This window comes from Manis javanica, chromosome 1 (genome assembly GCF_040802235.1).
Source record: "Manis javanica isolate MJ-LG chromosome 1, MJ_LKY, whole genome shotgun sequence".
NCBI classification, from domain to species: Eukaryota; Metazoa; Chordata; class Mammalia; order Pholidota; family Manidae; genus Manis; species Manis javanica.
This window is the reverse complement of record NC_133156.1, coordinates 1,866,715-1,884,510: the sequence shown is the minus strand read 5'-3', so window position 1 is coordinate 1,884,510 and position 17,796 is coordinate 1,866,715. Positions and strand designations below refer to the sequence as shown.

General features: G+C 41.0%; 1 protein-coding gene across 7 annotated transcripts in view; it reads right to left on the bottom strand.

The window, feature by feature from the left end:
- Positions 1–8,402: 8,402 nt before the first annotated feature.
- Positions 8,403–17,796, bottom strand: part of LOC140844528 (transmembrane and coiled-coil domain-containing protein 5A-like) — a 120,106-nt gene continuing 110,712 nt past the window's right edge. For 4 of the 7 annotated variants that reach the window (XM_073217364.1, XM_073217231.1, XM_073217286.1 and 1 more), the window contains one exon: positions 9,260–13,513. The gene's annotated coding sequence lies outside the window, so the exon portion shown is untranslated. Of the gene's footprint in view, positions 9,221–9,258; positions 13,514–17,796 lie in introns of those variants that run through there. The other 3 variants (XR_012123044.1, XM_073217432.1, XM_073217482.1) reach the window with 3 other exon arrangements.

The window sequence follows — 17,796 nt, the reverse complement described above, 5'->3', positions numbered from 1 at the left end:
CCATATGAATTTTTGAATTATTTGTTCCAATTCATTGAAGAATGTTGCTGGTAATTTGAGAGGGATTGCATCAAATCTGTTTGTTGCTTTGGGCAGGATGGCCATTTTGATGATATTAATTCTTCCTAGCCATGAGCATGGGATGAGTTTCCATTTATTAGTGTTCCCTTTAATTTCTCTTTAAGAGTGACTTGTAGTTTTCAGAGTATAAGTCTTTCACTTCTTTGGTTAGGTTTATTCCTAGGTATTTTATTCTTTTTGATGCAATGGTGAATGGAATTGTTTTCCTGATTTCTCTTTCTATTGATTCGTTGTTAGTGTATAGGAAAGCTACAGATTTCTGTGTGTTAATTTTGTATCCTGCAACTTTGCTGTATTCCGATATCAGATCTAGTAGTTTTGGAGTGGAGTCTTTAGGGTTTTTTATGTACAGTATCATATCATCTGCAAATACTGACAGTTTTAACTTTTTTCTTTACCAATCTGGATTCCTTGTATTTCTTTGTTTTGTCTGATTGCTATGGCTAGGACCTCCAGTACTATGTTAAATAACAGTGGGGAGAGTGGGCATCCCTGTCTGGTTCCCAGTCTCAGAGGAAATGCTTTCAGCTTCTCACTGTTCAGTATAATGCTGGCTGTGGGTTTATCATATATGGTCTTTATTATGTTGAGGTACTTACCCTCTATTCCCATTTTGCTGAGAGTTTTTATCATGAATGGATGTTGAATTTTGTCAAATGCTTTTACAGCATCTATGGAGATGATCATGTGGTTATTGTCTTTCTTTTTGTTGATGTGGTGGATGATGTTGATGGATTTTCGAATGTTGTACCATCCTTGCATCCCTGGGATGAATCCCACTTGGTCATGGTGTATGATCCTTTTGATATACTGTTGAATTCTGTTTGCTGATATTTTATTGAGTATTTTTGCATCTACATTCATCAGGGATATTGGTCTGTAATTTTCTTTTTTGGTGGGGTCATTGCCTGGTTTTGGTATTAGGGTGATGTTGGCTTCAGAGAATGAGTTTGGGAGTATTCCCTCTTCTTCTATTTTTTGGAACACTTTAAGGAGAATGGGTATTATGTCTTCTCTGTGTGTCTGATAAAATTCCGAGGTAAATCCGTCCTGCCCCAGGGTTTTGTTCTTGGGTAGTTTTTTGATTACCGTTTCAATTTCTTTGCTCGTAATTGGTTTGTTTAACTTTTGTGTTTCTTCCTTGGTCAGTCTTGGGAGGTTGTATTTTTCTAGGAAGTTGTCCATTTCTTCTAGGTTTTCCAGCTTGTTGGCATATAGATTTTCATAGTAGTGTTTAATAATTCTTTGTATTTCTGTGGAGTCTGTCATGATTTTTCCATTCTCATTTCTGATTATGTTGATTTGTGTTGATTCTCTTTTTCTATTAATAAGTTTGGCTTGAGGCTTATCTATTTTGTTTATTTTCTCAAAGAACCAGCTCTTGGTTTCGTTGATTTTTGCTATTGTTTTGTTCTTCTCAATCTTCTCTGATCTTTATTATGTCCCTCCTTCTGCTGACTTTAGGCCTCATTTGTTCTTCTTTTTCCAGTTTCGATAATTGTGATGTTAGACTATTCATTTGGGATTGTTCTTCCTTCTTTAAGTATGCCAGCATTGCTATATACTTTCCTCTTAAGACTGCTTTCGCTGCGTCCCACAGAAGTTGGGGCTTTGTGTTGTTGTTGTCATTTGTTTCTATATATTCCTTGATCTCTATTTTGATTTGTTCATTGATCCATTGATTATTTAGTAGCATGTTGTTAAGCCTCCATGTGTTTGTGAGCCTTTTTGTTTTCTTTGTAGAATTTATTTCTACTTTTATACCTTTGTGGTCTGAAAAATTGGTTGGTAGAATTTCAGTATTTTGGAATTTACTGAGGCTCTTTTTGTGAGCTAGTATGTGGTCTATTCTGGAGAATGTTCCATGTGCACTTGAGAAGAATGTATATCCTGTTGCTTTTGGATGTAGTGTTCTATAGATGTCTATTACGTCCATCTGTTCTAGTGTGTTGTTCAGTGCCTGTGTGTCCTTACTTACTTTCTGTCTAGTGGATCTATCCTTTGGGGTGAGTGGTGTGTTGAAGTCTCCTAAAATGAATGCATTGCAGTCTATTTCCCTCTTTAGTTCTGTTAGTATTTGTTTCACATATGCTGGTGCTCCTTTGTTGGGTGCATATATATTTAGAATGGTTATATCCTCTTGTTGGACTGAGCCCTTTATCATTATGTAGTGTCCTTCTTTATCTCTTGTTACTTTCTTTGTTTTGAAGTCTATTTGTCTGATATTAGTACTGCAACCCCTGCTTTCTTCTCACTGTTGTTTGCCTGAAATATGTTTTTCCATCCCTTGACTTTTAGTCTGTGCTTGTCTTTGGGTTTAAGGTGAGTTTCTTGTAAGCAGCATATAGATGGGTCTTGCTTTTTTATCCATTCTATTACTCTGTGTCTTTTGATTGGTGCATTAAGTCCATTTACATTTAGGGTGACTATGGAGAGAGATGTACTTATTGCCATTGCAGTCTTTAGATTCGTGGTTACCAAAGGTTCAAGGTTAGCTTCTTTAGTATCTTACTGCCTAACTTAGCTCGCTTATTGAGCTGTTATATACACTGTCTGGAGATTCTTTTCTTCTCTCCCTTCTTATTCCTCCTCCTCCATTCTTCATATGTTGTGTGTTTTGTTCTGTGCTCTTTTTAGGAGTGCTCCCATCTAGAGCAGTCCCTGTAGGATGCCCTGTAGAGGTGGTTTGTGGGAAGCAAATTCCCTCAGCTTTTGCTTGTCTGGGAATTGTTTAATCCCGCCATCATATTTAAATGATAGTCATGCTGGTTACAGTATCCTTGGTTCAAGGCCCTTCTGTTTCATTGCATTAAATATATCATGCCATTCTCTTCTGGCCTGTAGGGTTTCTGTTGAGAAGTCTGATGTTAGCCTGATGGGTTTTCCTTTATAGGTGACCTGTTTCTCTCTAGCTGCCTTTAAAACTCTTTCCTTGTCCTTGATCCTTGCCATTTTAATTACTATGTGTCTTTGGTGTTGTCCTGCTTGGATCCTTTCTGTTAGGGGTTCTGTGTAATTCCATGGTCTGTTTGATTACTTCCTCCCCCAGTTTGGGGAAGTTTTCAGCAATTATTTCTTCAAAGAGACTTTCTATCCCTTTTCCTCTTTCTACTTCTTCTGGTACCCCTATAATACGAATATTATTCCTTTTGGATTGGTCACATAGTTCTCTTAGTGTTGTTTCGTTCCTGGAGATCCTCTTCTCTCTCTCTATGTCAGCTTCTACACGTTCCTGTTCTCTGGCTTCTATTCCTTCAATGGCCTCTTGCATCTTATCCATTCTGCTTATAAATCCTTCCAGGGATTGTTTCACTTCTGTGATCTCCTTCCTGACATCTGTGATCTCCTTCCGGACTTCATCCCATTGCTCTTGCATTTTTCTCTGCATCTCATCCCATTGCTCTTGCATTTTTCTCTGCATCTCTGTCAGCATGTTCATGATTTTTATTTTGAATTCTTTTTCAGGGGGACTGGTTAGGTCTGTCTCCTTCTCAGGTGTTGTCTCTGTGATCTTTGTCTGCCTGTAGTTTTGCCTTTTCATGGTGATAGAGATAGTTTGCAGAGCTGGTCCAAGTGACAGCTGGAAGAGCTTTCCTTCTTGTTGGTTGGTGGCCTTCCTCTCCCCCTTCGCAAGGCGCTGGGTTCTTGCAGGTGTGGATGTGGTCTGGATGTTGTCCTGTGTCCTCTGGTCTCTATTTTAGGAAGAGTTTTCTTTGTTATATTTTCATAGATCTATGTGTTTTTGGGAGGAGATTTCCACTGCTCTACTCATGCCGCCATCCTGGCTCCGCCCCCCAGAAATGCCTTTTAAAAAGTTATTTTATCTTTCAATCTGCGTTCGTCTTTAAAATAGCCTAGTGTATAGTTTCTGTGCCTAGTGTACAATTTCAGCTTGTTTCATCTTGCAGTTTTTTCAGTGCTTGCCAGGAACTCACAGATGAGAGGATGTTTTATACTTTATGTAGAAGTTGTGTTTCACTCGCAGACATTAACCACCAGATGTCAAGAAGTGGCAGATGTATGGGACAAAACCAGCATAAATCACATTTTAAGGTGCTTAGATGAGAGCAAAGTCAGTACCTCCATGGACCACCTCAAATCTCTTTCAGAATTAGATGGTGTTTTAAATTTCATGTCATAAATAAACAGGATATTTGTGCACTGTTATACTAACATCATCAAAGCAAACCACTTTTTTCCTTTCTGAGTGTGCCTGAATTTGAACCAGAAATAAAAATGGTTTTAAAGAAACACAGAAATTTTATCAATGAAAGTGAATTTAAACTGGGAGTTTGTTTTTTTTAAAACCCTAAATGAAAGCCATCATCATCCATTTTAGCTGCTTAAGAGCTCCAGTGACACTGGGACAAAAATTTCCTGTATAAAGGATCCTCTTTACTTTGTTAGATGATATTTCACACATGGGTTTACTTGAACTGCTATAAAGTAACAGCAGTAATCACCCTGTAACGAGATATCTGGTTGGGGGAAAACAGTGGTGGGAACTCTGATAATAAAATATGAGGAGGAGCACTGTGTGGGTTTGGGAAACCCCACACATGTGTATGACAAGTATCAGTTCTTAAGATGTGCCAGAAGGAGATCGGAACTACACGGCTGGTGAAGTAGGGATGTGTCTCATGGGTGATCAGCCCTAACATGCTAAATTAATGTTCAGCAAACGTAGAGGCATTCGTCTCTGTACAAGCTGAACTGGCACTTAGAAGATACACCTAACTAGAAGATACCTCTAGACTTCACAAAGAACTTGGGAGGAAATTAAGTACTTTGTTTATCATGCTTAGGTACAGCAAGTGATTTTGTTCTGCTCTTGTGGGAGAAATATTTTCCTCATAGAAATGCCATATACCATTTATTAGAACCAAAAGAAAAATCATAATCTATAGATGCAGCAGTATTCCAACAAGTCTTGGCAATAGGCGAAAACCATAGGAGTAAAGAAAAATATATTGACATCAGTAAATATAAAAGCAACAGATTTACTGATCAATAAAATCTGACCCCTTCTTTGTCATACTATAAATGCAAATTTGAGTTTTTCTGTACAGAGAATGCTGTGCCTGAAAAGCCAGTCATAGTATAAAATATGTGTGAATAGATTTTGATGTAGCACTGTGCACAAAGTAAATGTATCAGTCAGAACTGGAAAAAAGGAAGTGGCAAGACAGTAAATTTTGAATGTGTCACAGATAGGCAATGTGCACATAAAATATAAAAACTGATAGAAAGCTTTAAACACATAGTAAATTTGAAAAAAATTCCAATATCATGCATGCATGCAACAACATGAAATATTTCCCTGACTGTGGTAAATGACAGGAAGCAAGGGAAGACATTATGAACTCTGACAGATAACTGTCTTGAACTTGTTATCATAATTATGATGTTTCTCTTGGTTTTAAGTCATTGCCTTTTTTTGGCAAATATATACCTAAAATGTTATCAAAATAATCCAAAATCTATTTGTTACCAGTTGTGTGGCTTCAAGCTTGTTATTTTTTCTTTAATAAACTAACACCTTCTCTGGATGTCAGGCTGCACTATAAGGAGTAGAATATCCCTGCTTTCCTTCTGTCCACCATTGTCATGCCTTCCGGGCCTTGCCTGTTCAAGGAATAGGAACTCGTGGAATAGAGAAACACTTGGTGTATTTACAGGAGGTCAGGGGATGTGTGTCATGGCCAAAAAATTCAGTGTATTTGGATAACTGTAGTAATGGCTGATATATTGGTGTGTTTCATTAATCATTAAATTGTCTCTTAAGCGAAAATCACCCACTGTTGAACATCCAACTCTCATTAAACCCAATTTTTAAATCCAGTCACTGAAGATGACATTAACTCAATGCAATCAGTTGATTGGCTGGCCAGAGGAAAAGAGGCCCTTGCTTGTCCGTTATGTTAGCGCAGGATTGTACCTCAGAGCAAACGCCCTGGCAGAAGGGACTGCAGAGAGGCACGACCAGTAACACAGAGAGAAGGGGTGGCCTGGGCTGACAAGGAGCCGCGGTCCAGGAGGTGATAGTGTACTAACGTGCTTGCCAGTGATAGGGCCCGACAGCGTTCATTAGAAAGATGGCCTTGCCTAGGTGAGTCATGTCCTGAGAGGCAGCTAGGCTAAACCCCTCAGGAATTCGCTTAGCTGTCATAGCCTCAGGCCACCTTTATGATAAGAGGGCAAATGAGTATGATGCCAACTGATACCAGGGCGTTTCCAAAGCAGTAATAACCAAAAAATGTATTTTGGGACCACAAGTGTGTCTACACTTCCTTAGCCCACAATCTACTACAGTTTATGTCTGCATCTCAGTCAGTATCTACAAAATGAGCACGGTGAGCAAGCAGAGCCCAAACTGAATGATGAACGATACTCATACTCCCAAGAATTAGTTATATTGAGATTACATATTGTGTGGAGTCTACTCTGTCTCATAAAACAAGGAAATGTGCATTTTAGAAATTTTCCCATTAAAAATGAGTTACAAAATTTAAAAGGTTTAAAGATAGCAGAATAAACTTGTCCATCCAGTAATTCTCATTTGCTAAGATCTGGATTATGGAATGCTTTAAATAAAATACTGTGTAGATTGCGTTGGGGTTTATGTAAATAGTGTCTCCTTTTTAAAAGTCATTTATCCTCTTGCGCCTGTTCACCTCCTCTGCATACACCAAGTGCTGCTTTTGATGCATGTAAGTTTTTAATTCAGCATAAACTTCCCTTATCTGTTTTATTTTTAATTGCAAACTCTTTTTCTTGTTTAGTCTCTCTCCTCTTTTTCTCCCTTTCCCTGTGGAAGCTATGGTCACTGTAGAGACAAATTGTCTACCTGGTGAATATTCTTTATTATGAGTCGCAGTGTGCATATTATCTCTCTGAGAAAAAAAAAGAGTCTACTGCATTCTGTGTGGCTCTCTGCTGCCTTCTGTACACGAACCTGAGAATTTGAGCTTGAAGAGACCATACAAATTACCTGGCCTATTCAATTTTGTAGGTGAGGAAATTGTGGCCCTAAGATGTTAACTTTTTCTAAGATTGCACTGTTGTCATCTGGAGGCACTAGGAACATGATGTCATTTCTCCAGCTCTAGTCCCAGGTTTGTCTCTCCAAAAATTCCCAGGCTCCCACTTTTCTTGTTGATGATAATATGCACTGAAAGCTCTATTTGCTTGAGGAGACGGGAGTAAAGTGGGTAGTGGGAGGGGAGCTGGGTGAATATTGCTTGTCCATCTCCAGAACATTGTGAGGATACGTTAATCTTTGAGGTACAAGAGTTATATTTCCTCAAGGGGAAAAAACAAAGCATTAATAAAAATCAAATATGGTTTGCCTAACCACAATATGGTTAACATCCATATGTGAAATATGGAATGCAAGAGTTACAAGCATTCAGAAATAACCTCTTTTCTTCCCTTAGCCCTTATTAGATTGGCAAGCTACAGAATTTTAACATATTCTTCAATCTCCCCAAGACTATGACTATGAACATTTCCAGCAGTATTGTAAATATGTAAACAAAATGCTGTGGGGAAATGTTATCTTTTTCAGAAAGTGCATACAAGATGTCTACCATGGAGCTTTCTCCAAATCCAAAACAACAGCTAGACACACACAGCTGTCCTTTTTCCTGGCCCATGACGCCATCACAGCTTCCTAGTGTACCAGAACTCAAGGGTTGCGCCTCAACTTCCCCAGGTTTCCTTCTGTGTTCCTCAGTGGCTCCCGGGAGCTCACCACCTCCTAGTGAGAATACAACATTGCTGGGGAAGGCATCCGGGCAACTGGTTTAAAACTTTGGTACAAAGGCTATTCTGAAGTTCGCACAGAACAGCCTCATTCAGACACTCAAACACACCTGCTTAGGCAGCAGCCGCCCTTCAGTCCACATGCAGTGCCGGGCAGGGCCGCTGCGGCCCACGCTGTGAGCAGGCAGGAGCTGCCTGGAGCTCCTTCTGCACCCTTGGCCTCTGTGGTGACCTGGCGCCCTCCAGTATTCCCACTACTAGAAAGCAGACTTTGAAGAGGTAGGGAAGTTGCTTAGCTTAATGAGATATTACAAGTAAAAATCAGTGGTTCAGCTCAAACCATGCTTATGGAAGAAATTCTGAATAGGAGGTTGGATACAGAAAGAAATTTGAGAATGATCTACATTCAGGCTGAAATATAAAGAAACTCGGGGGCTTATGGATGACCTGAGGTGGAAAAAAAACAAGAACAGTTGTCATGAGAAAGACAGCATTAGCTGTTTCCTAAAAGGCAGTTTGGTTGAGCTGAAAATCCATTAAATCAATCAGCTGTCACGTTCTGAGTTCAAAAGTGAGACTTTTATTTGCTTAATTGTCCTTGAACTCCATGCTTTTAAACTGGGAATCTCACTCATTTATTTAACACTTAAAAAATCGACTTCACTTCCAAAAGACCTAAATCTTTGCCTGTCCTCTTCATCCCATCTGCATGTACTTAAAATTTTCTTTCCTTTCCAGAAGCCTTAGAAAAGTGAAGGAGGGGGAAGACAAAGGCAGATTTAACAATTAGCATCTTACATAAAAAACTTGATAGCAGCTTTTATCCATCCAGACTTCTGCATCCACAGCTGAAACAGACTGAGTGCTTTCAGGTCCTCTGAACAGCTTTTGATGCCCTGTGAGAGAAGGATGCTGATTGGCCAGCTCACTGACCTGGGTTGGGTGCTTAATGGGACTAGGGGAAGAGGTGACCCAGTCATCAATCGTTCCAGAAGCATTTGAATCTACTACTGTGGTGCTGGGACTCCTATCCCTGCCTGCCACCCGCTTCTGTGCTTCTCAGTCTGAATAAGCCTCCACCCCATTCTTCAACAGATACTTATTGAGCAACTATTATGAGCCAAGCATTATTCTAGGTCCCCACCTTCATGAATGTACATTCTAATTGGAAGAGAGAGAAATAGTAATATCTCATTATACCTCAGCATATTATTCCTTAATACAAATTTAAAAAAATGACGAGATGATGTGAAAGACAGAGAGTGGCTTTGCTGGGCATCAAAAGGGACAATCAGAGAAGGCCCCTAAGACCACTTAATATTGTGTCAGCGCCTTTCCTCTGAGATGCTCCAACTCAGAAACCAGGTCTTCATTCCTGTCAGAAGAAATGAAAAACGTTTTAGAAGAGTATTCAGATACACAATAGTATGCAAGTAGGTACACTTAGAATATAAACACCAAGAGAACATAAGAAAGCTGGAAAAGAAGAATCACTATTCTAAACAGTCTATGTGGTGAAGTTTTGCAAACGGCCTCCATTCCTTAAAAGATCCTTGATGCTGCCCCCTTTCACCCTAAGGAATGAGAGGTTTGCTGCAAATTTACCAGGGGAGGTTTGGTGTCTTTGCAAGATCCCCAGGAAATGCTGCTATCACCTTCTGCCCCTAAAGACATGGTGCCCCATGAAGAAATGAGATGAGGTGTAGTTTGAAGGCAGGTAAGTGGCTGCAGGGCCATCAGAGGTGTAGCAGGACCTTGTCGTAGTCTTGCATGGGCCAAATGGTCTGAGCATTCCCCTTAGTATTCCCAAAACTTGAGGAAAATATAGTTCCCAAGAGGAGAAAAGTTGTTTTCTTTGATTATTGAACCCTGATGATGGAAATTTGGTTCTAATTTGTTCCAACTATGCTTTGTTTCCAGTCTTATACTTGACATCGATTTTTTTCTAACATTTTTTTCTTTTTGATCCTAAATAGCTCAGAAAGGGAAATATGGTACTAATCATGCAAGCTTGATACACCGACCCCAGGCTTCAAGGCATCTCCTTCCTCTAAATCTGGGGAGAGTCGGGGGCAGGAGGCTTCAGGAATATTCAGCAATAAGCACTCAAGCCCCCTGTCCACTCCCCTCAACACAGTGCACTCCACAGATCTGCACATGTCCTTTGTCACATAATTGTGACTGTCATCAGGACAGAGTCACTAAAAAGGAGGAGGTTCTCATGTTTAGTCCCATCATTTGTGTCAATACGTCCTATTGATTTTTTTTCCATCCTACTGATTTTTAACAGGAACAAATAAAAAGCAGAATAGGTAAAATAATACTTCCTTCTGGACCTTTCTTGCTAAGAAGTGGGATATGTGACAGAAGCAGATCAGTCATAGAGTAAGATTTCCCAGACAGAGGAGACATGAGACCCGGGGGTGAGAGGAAGCATGTCTGCGGAACTGCAGAAAGTGCTTTAGAGCCGTGGGCTGGACGGGGAATGGGGGAAGGGGGACGGGAAAGCCTAAGACATACTCAGAGGCCAGATCACGAAAAACAAGGGCAAAAGCTCTATTAGGGGCTTTGGTATTTATCCTAAGGGTGACAGGTAGATAAGTTAAATGACTTCAAGTGGAAATATCATTTCACTCATGTCTGTGGTGAAGCTTTGAAAAAGTCATGGTTGGAGGCTGTCATAGAAATCCGGAGTCAGAGATGGTGAAGTTGCTTAAACTAAGGGTTTAGTGGTTCGTGACACTGGTTTATGCTACAAGGCTCCTTCACCTACCACCTAGGTGATCCCTGCAAAGTGCTTAACCTATGTACACCTCATTTTCCTGTCTGTAAAAGTGAGAATAGCTCTAGAGTTCACTGAAGCTTACCCAGTGGTATGAGGAATAAATAAGGAAACACATTGAAAGCACTTAGTAGAGAACCTGGTACATAACAAAGGTCCAGCAAATGTTCACAGATGTTATGTAATGGTCATAGAAATGGAGACAACTGAGGAGAGGCAAGAGATATTTAGAAGAAAGAATGAATAGAACTAGTAACAGATTGCTAAAGTGGGACGAGGTAGAACCGGAAGCCAAGGTGAATGCTCTGGTGTCTAAGTGGGCAGTTGACTCAATGGCACTGTAGATTACGGTGGCTCAGAAAGAGAAAAACAGCTAAGGTGTTGGTATGTATGCATAGGAGGGTTAACGGAGGTGCTTGATTCTGTTTTTGATATGTTGAGTTTGAAGGTGATTCTGAGACTCCCAAGTGGAAAGACCCAATAAACATTGGTTGGACATATTTAGAAAGATCTGAGCTGGAGCTCTGGATTTGGGAGTCATTCGTTGAGTCCAAGAGGGTGAATGCAATCACCCAGGAACACACATAAAGTATATAAAGGAAGACCAAGGATAGAAGATATGTATGAAACGGACAGCACTTCCCTTCTCATGCCACTTATCACCCTTTGTTGTAATTGATTGTTTGATGTCTCTGCCACATAACTCCATTAGACTGCAGGCTCCTTCAGGGCCATGATCATGTCTAACTTGCTCACCATTGTATCTCCAAAGAGAATTGTCTATCTGGCACACAACCCCACTCGATAAACATCTTCACTTGAATTATTAAATTACAGGCATTCTTCAAAGCCAAAGAAATGATATTAAGTACAATATATAGCAGGAAGATGCCACCAAAGGCCCTTGAAATTCTGAACATAAAGACGATCAATACTACAGCAATATGCATATTGTATTACGGAGTTTATAATAATGAGGTATATGAGAAGTTGGTAAATTAAAGTTGAATGACCACTCTAAGATGGACTATGAGGGAAGGATGAACAGAATGTGTTTATTGGATGATGATGATGATGACAATGCTATGCAAAAAATGAGACAGAATGACAGTGTCATTAAGAATAGGATAGTCATCTGTATCCTGTGATTCAAGTCCAGTCCCATCTGGTGGCAGATCTCTTTCTGATCCAGTAATTCTGAGGCAGTGCAGACTTACAGTGGACATCCTAGGCCAATACTGAAATTGCTCTTTTTCATGCATTTGCGTGTTCATTCCACATATATTCATTGAGCTCCTTACTCTACGTCAGGACCCAGAGTGAATGAGACATCACGCTTCCTCTGCCTAAGAGGAACTAGTATACCACCTAAGTGCTATATAAAGAAATGTAAACAAACTAACAAGCTATAATACTGATTTTATAATCTGGATATAGGACACGGTCAAAATTCCTTTTCAAGGTCGACAGTGACCCCCATGTTGCCAGACTAGTCAATTCCAATTGACCAATCACTAACGTTTGGAACATTGATCACTCCCTATTTGTAATACTTTATTCCCTTGGCTCCCCAGTTTGATTACTACCTTATTGCCTGCTCCTCTTAATCTCCTTCAGTGCTTCTTCCTCACCTCCATGACCTCCAAACATTGGAGTGCCTCAAGACTTAGTGCTTGGACTTCTTCTCTATCTGTACTCATCTCCTTGGTGATCTCATCTGTCTTGGTTTTAAATACTGTCTGTATACTGAATTCCTTTAAATCTATATCTCAAGCCTGACATTTTCCCCTAATCTCCAGGTCATGTAACCAAATCTTGAATTGATATCTCTTGGCTGTCTGCTAGTCATCTCAAGTTTCACATGTCCAAAATCCAACTCCTGGCTGTCCATCCGAAACCAGCCCTTCTTGCCATCTTCCCATCTTAGTAATAGCACCTTGATCCTCCTAGTTGCTCAGGCGAAAATGCTTGGACTCATCTGTGACTCCTGTCTTTCTCCAACACCACACAGCCAATTCAGAAGATCTTTAGGTCTTAATGTCACATTATGTCCAGGATCTACTTTGTCCATGATACGGGCATCTCTTACTTGGACAACTGCAAGAATTCCTAACTGTTCTCCCTGCTTCTGCGCCTGCCTTTCTGTAGCCTTTTTTTAATACAGAAACCAAACGACATGTTAGGTCACTCTTCCAGCCAACCCTTGTTCTCCATCTCACTCAGAGAAAAAGCCGGAGTCCTTATAAAGCCGTCTTCTCTCTCAGACCTCAGATCCTCCCTTGCTTGCTCTTTTTTAGTCAAACCAGCTTCCCTGATGTTTCTCAAACACGCCATCCACTTGTTTGTTCCTTCAGCTTGGAACAGTTTCTCCCAGATAGCTGACCTTTACCTCCTTCAGATGCCAAGTTCAGAGAGGCACAGTTGGTCCTGTGAACCAGTACCAGCAGAGGCCAGCTCCCCTCTTGGAGGCTGAGCAACTTTTCCTGGAGTCATCCGATTTGTTCCCTCTGTGATATTTAAGGACCTATCCTTTCAAATGCCTGAAAGATTATGATAGCAGTAAACAAAATCCATCTTGGGAATACCAGATTATGTCTTCCTCCTCAAATTGATGTCTTCCCAACAAAGCACAGACAGGGTGATGTGACTGGCCACACAGCCTTTTGGTCAGGGATGTGCAGGGTGGACCAGAGGGAAAGCAGGAGGAGGGGTTACCCAGTGAGCTTCACTTGTGTTCAGCTTGTGAAGAAAGAAGATCTGCCCATCCTGGGAATGTGCCTCATTAGTAAGACAATCTTTTACGTCAGAGGCTCATAAACTGTTCCATCAGAAGCCCTGCTGGGCAGCAGGCAGTCCCCAGTGAGAGCAGCAAATAGTCCCACAAATCTGAAGAGGGAAATCAGAACAGGGTTAGGTAGGCAGATTATCTAACCTTGTATTTATAGAATTTACAATTCCAGGCTAACAATTTTCCCTTTGAAAAGGATAGAAAGGGAACATTTGCTTATTGGGGAAGTATCTAAGATGATTTAAGGGCTAAATATATATTCCCAGCCCCAAGTAACCTGCCAGTATGAACCCAGAAATATGAGTAAAGTGTGAAGGCAATAAAAGCCTTTTTTAAAGTGCTTAAAATGTGCCAGGTACTGTGCAGACTATTCTATATAAATTATTTCATTGTACCTTTACAAAAAGCTCAAATTGGGTATTCTTCCCATGCAAACGGGGGGCTAAAGCTAAGGGAAATTAGGTAAATTGGCTCAGGTTGGTGGTAAATGACAGGGGCAGGTCTGTTCACCCCCAAAGCTTGTGCCTTCCACTATACCTGAAGATAGGTCAAAGGGATGTGGGCAATGTCTCCTACAGAGGAGGACAGTGAGGACAAGGCTGAGTTCCCTGCCGAACCCTTCTTTACCCTCCCAGACAGGCGTGCTCCGTTCTTCTCCAGGCACCCCTCCCATGAAGCAGCCATGGACCACAGCCGCTAGAGGGCAGACACGCCTGAAAAGTGCCAGGCCAATGACGAACTTCATCCTGCCCATTTCCCCCTTGGTCTTCCTCAGACAGGGGCTCAGAGGCTTTCTGCATATGCAGAATAAATGGTCACACCATTTACATTTCCACAGCTTTTCACAATTTATAAATCCCTTCTAAATTCCCATTTCATTTCATCCTTGGTACACCCTCATTGAGTAGTGTGTTTTATTGTCTTCATTTTACATAAACACTTGGAGAGTTATGGGACAAATGTCTGATTTCACCATCAATACTTATCTAGATGGCAGAGACTTGCTAGAGCCCTGGAAGGTACTGATGCCTCAGGGCAGATCGGTGTGATGGGATAAACAGTCCAAAGCACAGAGTGTGGGCACTTACAGGGAGCAGCCCTGTCTTGTTCAGTCCTGAGTCCCTCATAAACAAGTGCTCAAGAAATATTAACGTAACTGATTTAAGAAAAGAGCCTCAAGAACCTATTGTGTCAAGTTCACCACCTTCAAAATTTTACACACCGGGCGACTTGGCATTACTATCCCATTTCAAAAGCAAGCTGGCTGAAGCCAAGAGAGACTCACATTAAGCCGTAAATTTTATCAGTGAACAAAGTGGGACTTGGATGTGTTTACTTTCAGAACCCTTTTCACTGTGCCTCATGATAATCACTAGATCCCGAACCCTCAAAAAGCCAAAGTCGGAAGAGCCACAACCTGACAATCCGATTCTAGGAGATTAAGTCCAGGCTCTGTCACTGACAGGCGGAGGTGTCTGTGGTGTGTCCTGCCCTCTCAGTGTAATCAGGGTTAGACAAGGCCGCTCACCTCACCTGCTTGCAGAGCTGTAGCAGAATTTGGTCACAACAAGGCATTGCAAGAGCACCCTGAAGGCTTACTGTGAAAGGAAGGTTGAGAAGAACGGATTCTGAGTTGTTAGGATGACGCACTGCAGAGTAGCTGGTAGGAACTTCTTCCACGTTATAGTGATGGTATCTGAACTACGATAATGGCAACCACAGGCTGGAAATCTCACTGGATAAAACAATACAGGAGGGAGAGTCTCATAAAGAACTAACTGCACTTAATTCTTCAACCAGATTCCAATCTTTTTCACTCCAGTATCTGTGAGAAGATTCTTCAGCCGTACTTCCTAGCCGGTCCTCTGCCCGGCCAGCTTATTTTCTCTTGGGAAACCTGGTTGCTGCTTCTTCAGTTGATGCTCCTTTTGGACTGTTTCATTCTCAACACTGGCCTCCCTGACATGCTGTCTTGTGAATGCCATTAGCGCCATAGTCTTCAGCCCTGGCATCAAATCCTCCTCACCCCCACTTCTATTCCAGCCCCCAGAACCCCATGCTGTATGGAACCTTGGTCCCATTTTTCAGTAAATGAGCTCGCATATATGGGAGCCATTTTCATAGCATCAATTCAGTATCATTCAACAAATGTTGATCCAATTTTCTTTTAACAGGTATGTATTGTACACATTCTGTGTGCAAGAGTTGTGTTGGGTACATGTGAGGACCCAATGAGAATTTAAATAAGTATCATATACTCACAAAGTTTAACAATCTATTGGAAACAGGAAAAGATTAGGGCAAGATAACCCGAATAAATAATGAAAGATTAATTTTCATTGTAAGTAGAGAATGCTATAGGTCCTCCTCTGAAGGAGGATGAGATTATATCCAAATTAGAAGGATCAGGGAAATCTTTGTAAAGGGCTTGGCATTTAATAAGCATTAAAAGGGATCAAAGGGTGTTTCAAGAGAGGAAATGTCATCCTCAAGAACATATGCACAGAAAGTAAGTCTAGATTTGTGTACTGGCCCAGTGTGGCTGAAGAATGGGAAATGGGACTCTGGACAGGACGTAGGGGGCCATCCACGTGGCTTCTGGAAACACAGGCAGGGGATAAATGAAATTGACCCTTCTCAAATCAAGGGTACACTATGTTCTGACACATCAAGTATTGAGTAATACTTGAACCATAAAATTTCTCCTGGGCGAGCTTGTGCTGGTTGGGGCTCCTTGGTCCTGTGAGAGTCACTTCCTTAACGTGTGCCTGGAACTTCTCTTCACGTTGCCCACCAGTTCATTAACCTCTCCCATGCTCCAACTCACCATAAAACTTCTACCTTTTCTTCTAAATCTTGACTCATTTCCTGGAAGAGGGTTAGTAATTTCACCTTTAATAACAGAATAGAACACCCCAGACTGTCCCTCAGAGATCACCTTCTACTCTCCCAGAGCCTCCAGACCTCCCATCTTCCACCCCGCCAGACATTTTATTCATTCTTTGTATAGAAGTGTGATTGCTAAAAATTGATTTGGTCCATTTCCCTCCACCGTTCTGATGGACAGGTCTGCATACTGTGGTTTTCCAAGTGGCAGGGCTCACTAGCACCATGGGGCTAGAAACAGAGCTCAGGAACAGCTCCAAGGCCCAGCCAGGTACTCTCAGTGCATGAAAGATCCTTTTTATGGTTAAAACCTAACATGCAGGTAGAACTCTAAACCTCAGTTCACAAACACTTTGGAGAAATCACCCAGGAGTGATCTGAACTGTGGTACCTGATGATGGATCCACTCGGTGGTGGTTTGCCATTAATTCCCTTGCTCTTGTCAAATGACAAGACTTTGGGTGATGTGAGAATTGCTACTTGCTTAGGGACTTGTTTTTACAGGGACTGAAGATAAGTTAGTAAGACATTTACAAATGGCTTTCTCAAGGTTGCTGGTGTATCCAGCATTCCTGGAGTAAGGACAGGAATGCTGAACAGATGTGGCCCCTCTGTCTGTACGCCTGTTTCCATAAGGTATTGTGAACTTGTCCATAATAGCCAGGAAACCTTGCTGAGTAAAAGCTCAGCTAATTTGCAAAAAAACTTCCATTGATTTAAAACTCAGAATTCTTTTCAAAGACTCAGAACTAAGATGTACTTTTAGGTCATGTGTAGAGGGAGAAAAAACTTTCCCAGAATAAATAACTTTGACCAGCATATTTTCCCCTTCTTTCCATCTCTGTGAATTATTTTCCCTAATTTTACATTTCTTCCTCCCATGTAATTGATTAGTCTGATGATTAGCTTAGTGTCTCAGAATTAATTAAAATTTGACTTTGGTGCTAAAAGTAATAGAAGAATGAAGAGAGGTAGTAAACATTCTGAAAATATGTAGTGGGGAGGCACTCTTTTGCTCTGGATGCATGTATTTTACCATTTCTGAAAAATCAGAATACTAAAAAGGTATAACCTAAATATGGCCATAGAAGTATGGTGACAACATAGAGACTAGGGGGTTTGAGAAATATGTAGGAAGGCTTATTTACATTCTTTTTCCTGTACTACTTAACCATAAAAATTAAACTGCCTACACATTAAGTGGGCATTTTATTTTATTTTCACCATATATTCCTTTGCTTCTCAGGTGGTTTGCCTTTGTACAGTCTGTGGTCAGGCCAAGCATTAGCCATTGTTGAGTATGGGTTTCCACACACACATCTTCCAGAGCCATTTCTTATCTCTACAGTTGTGTGTCCATAAATGCCAATTGGATGCGTGAGAAGGAAGGATTTCATCATTCCCAGTTTGGCTTAAGTATGGTCTCATGAAGAGCTTGAAGCCAGACACGTGATGCCTGCCTGTCCTCAAGCCACCAGGCCTCAGGAAGATCAGA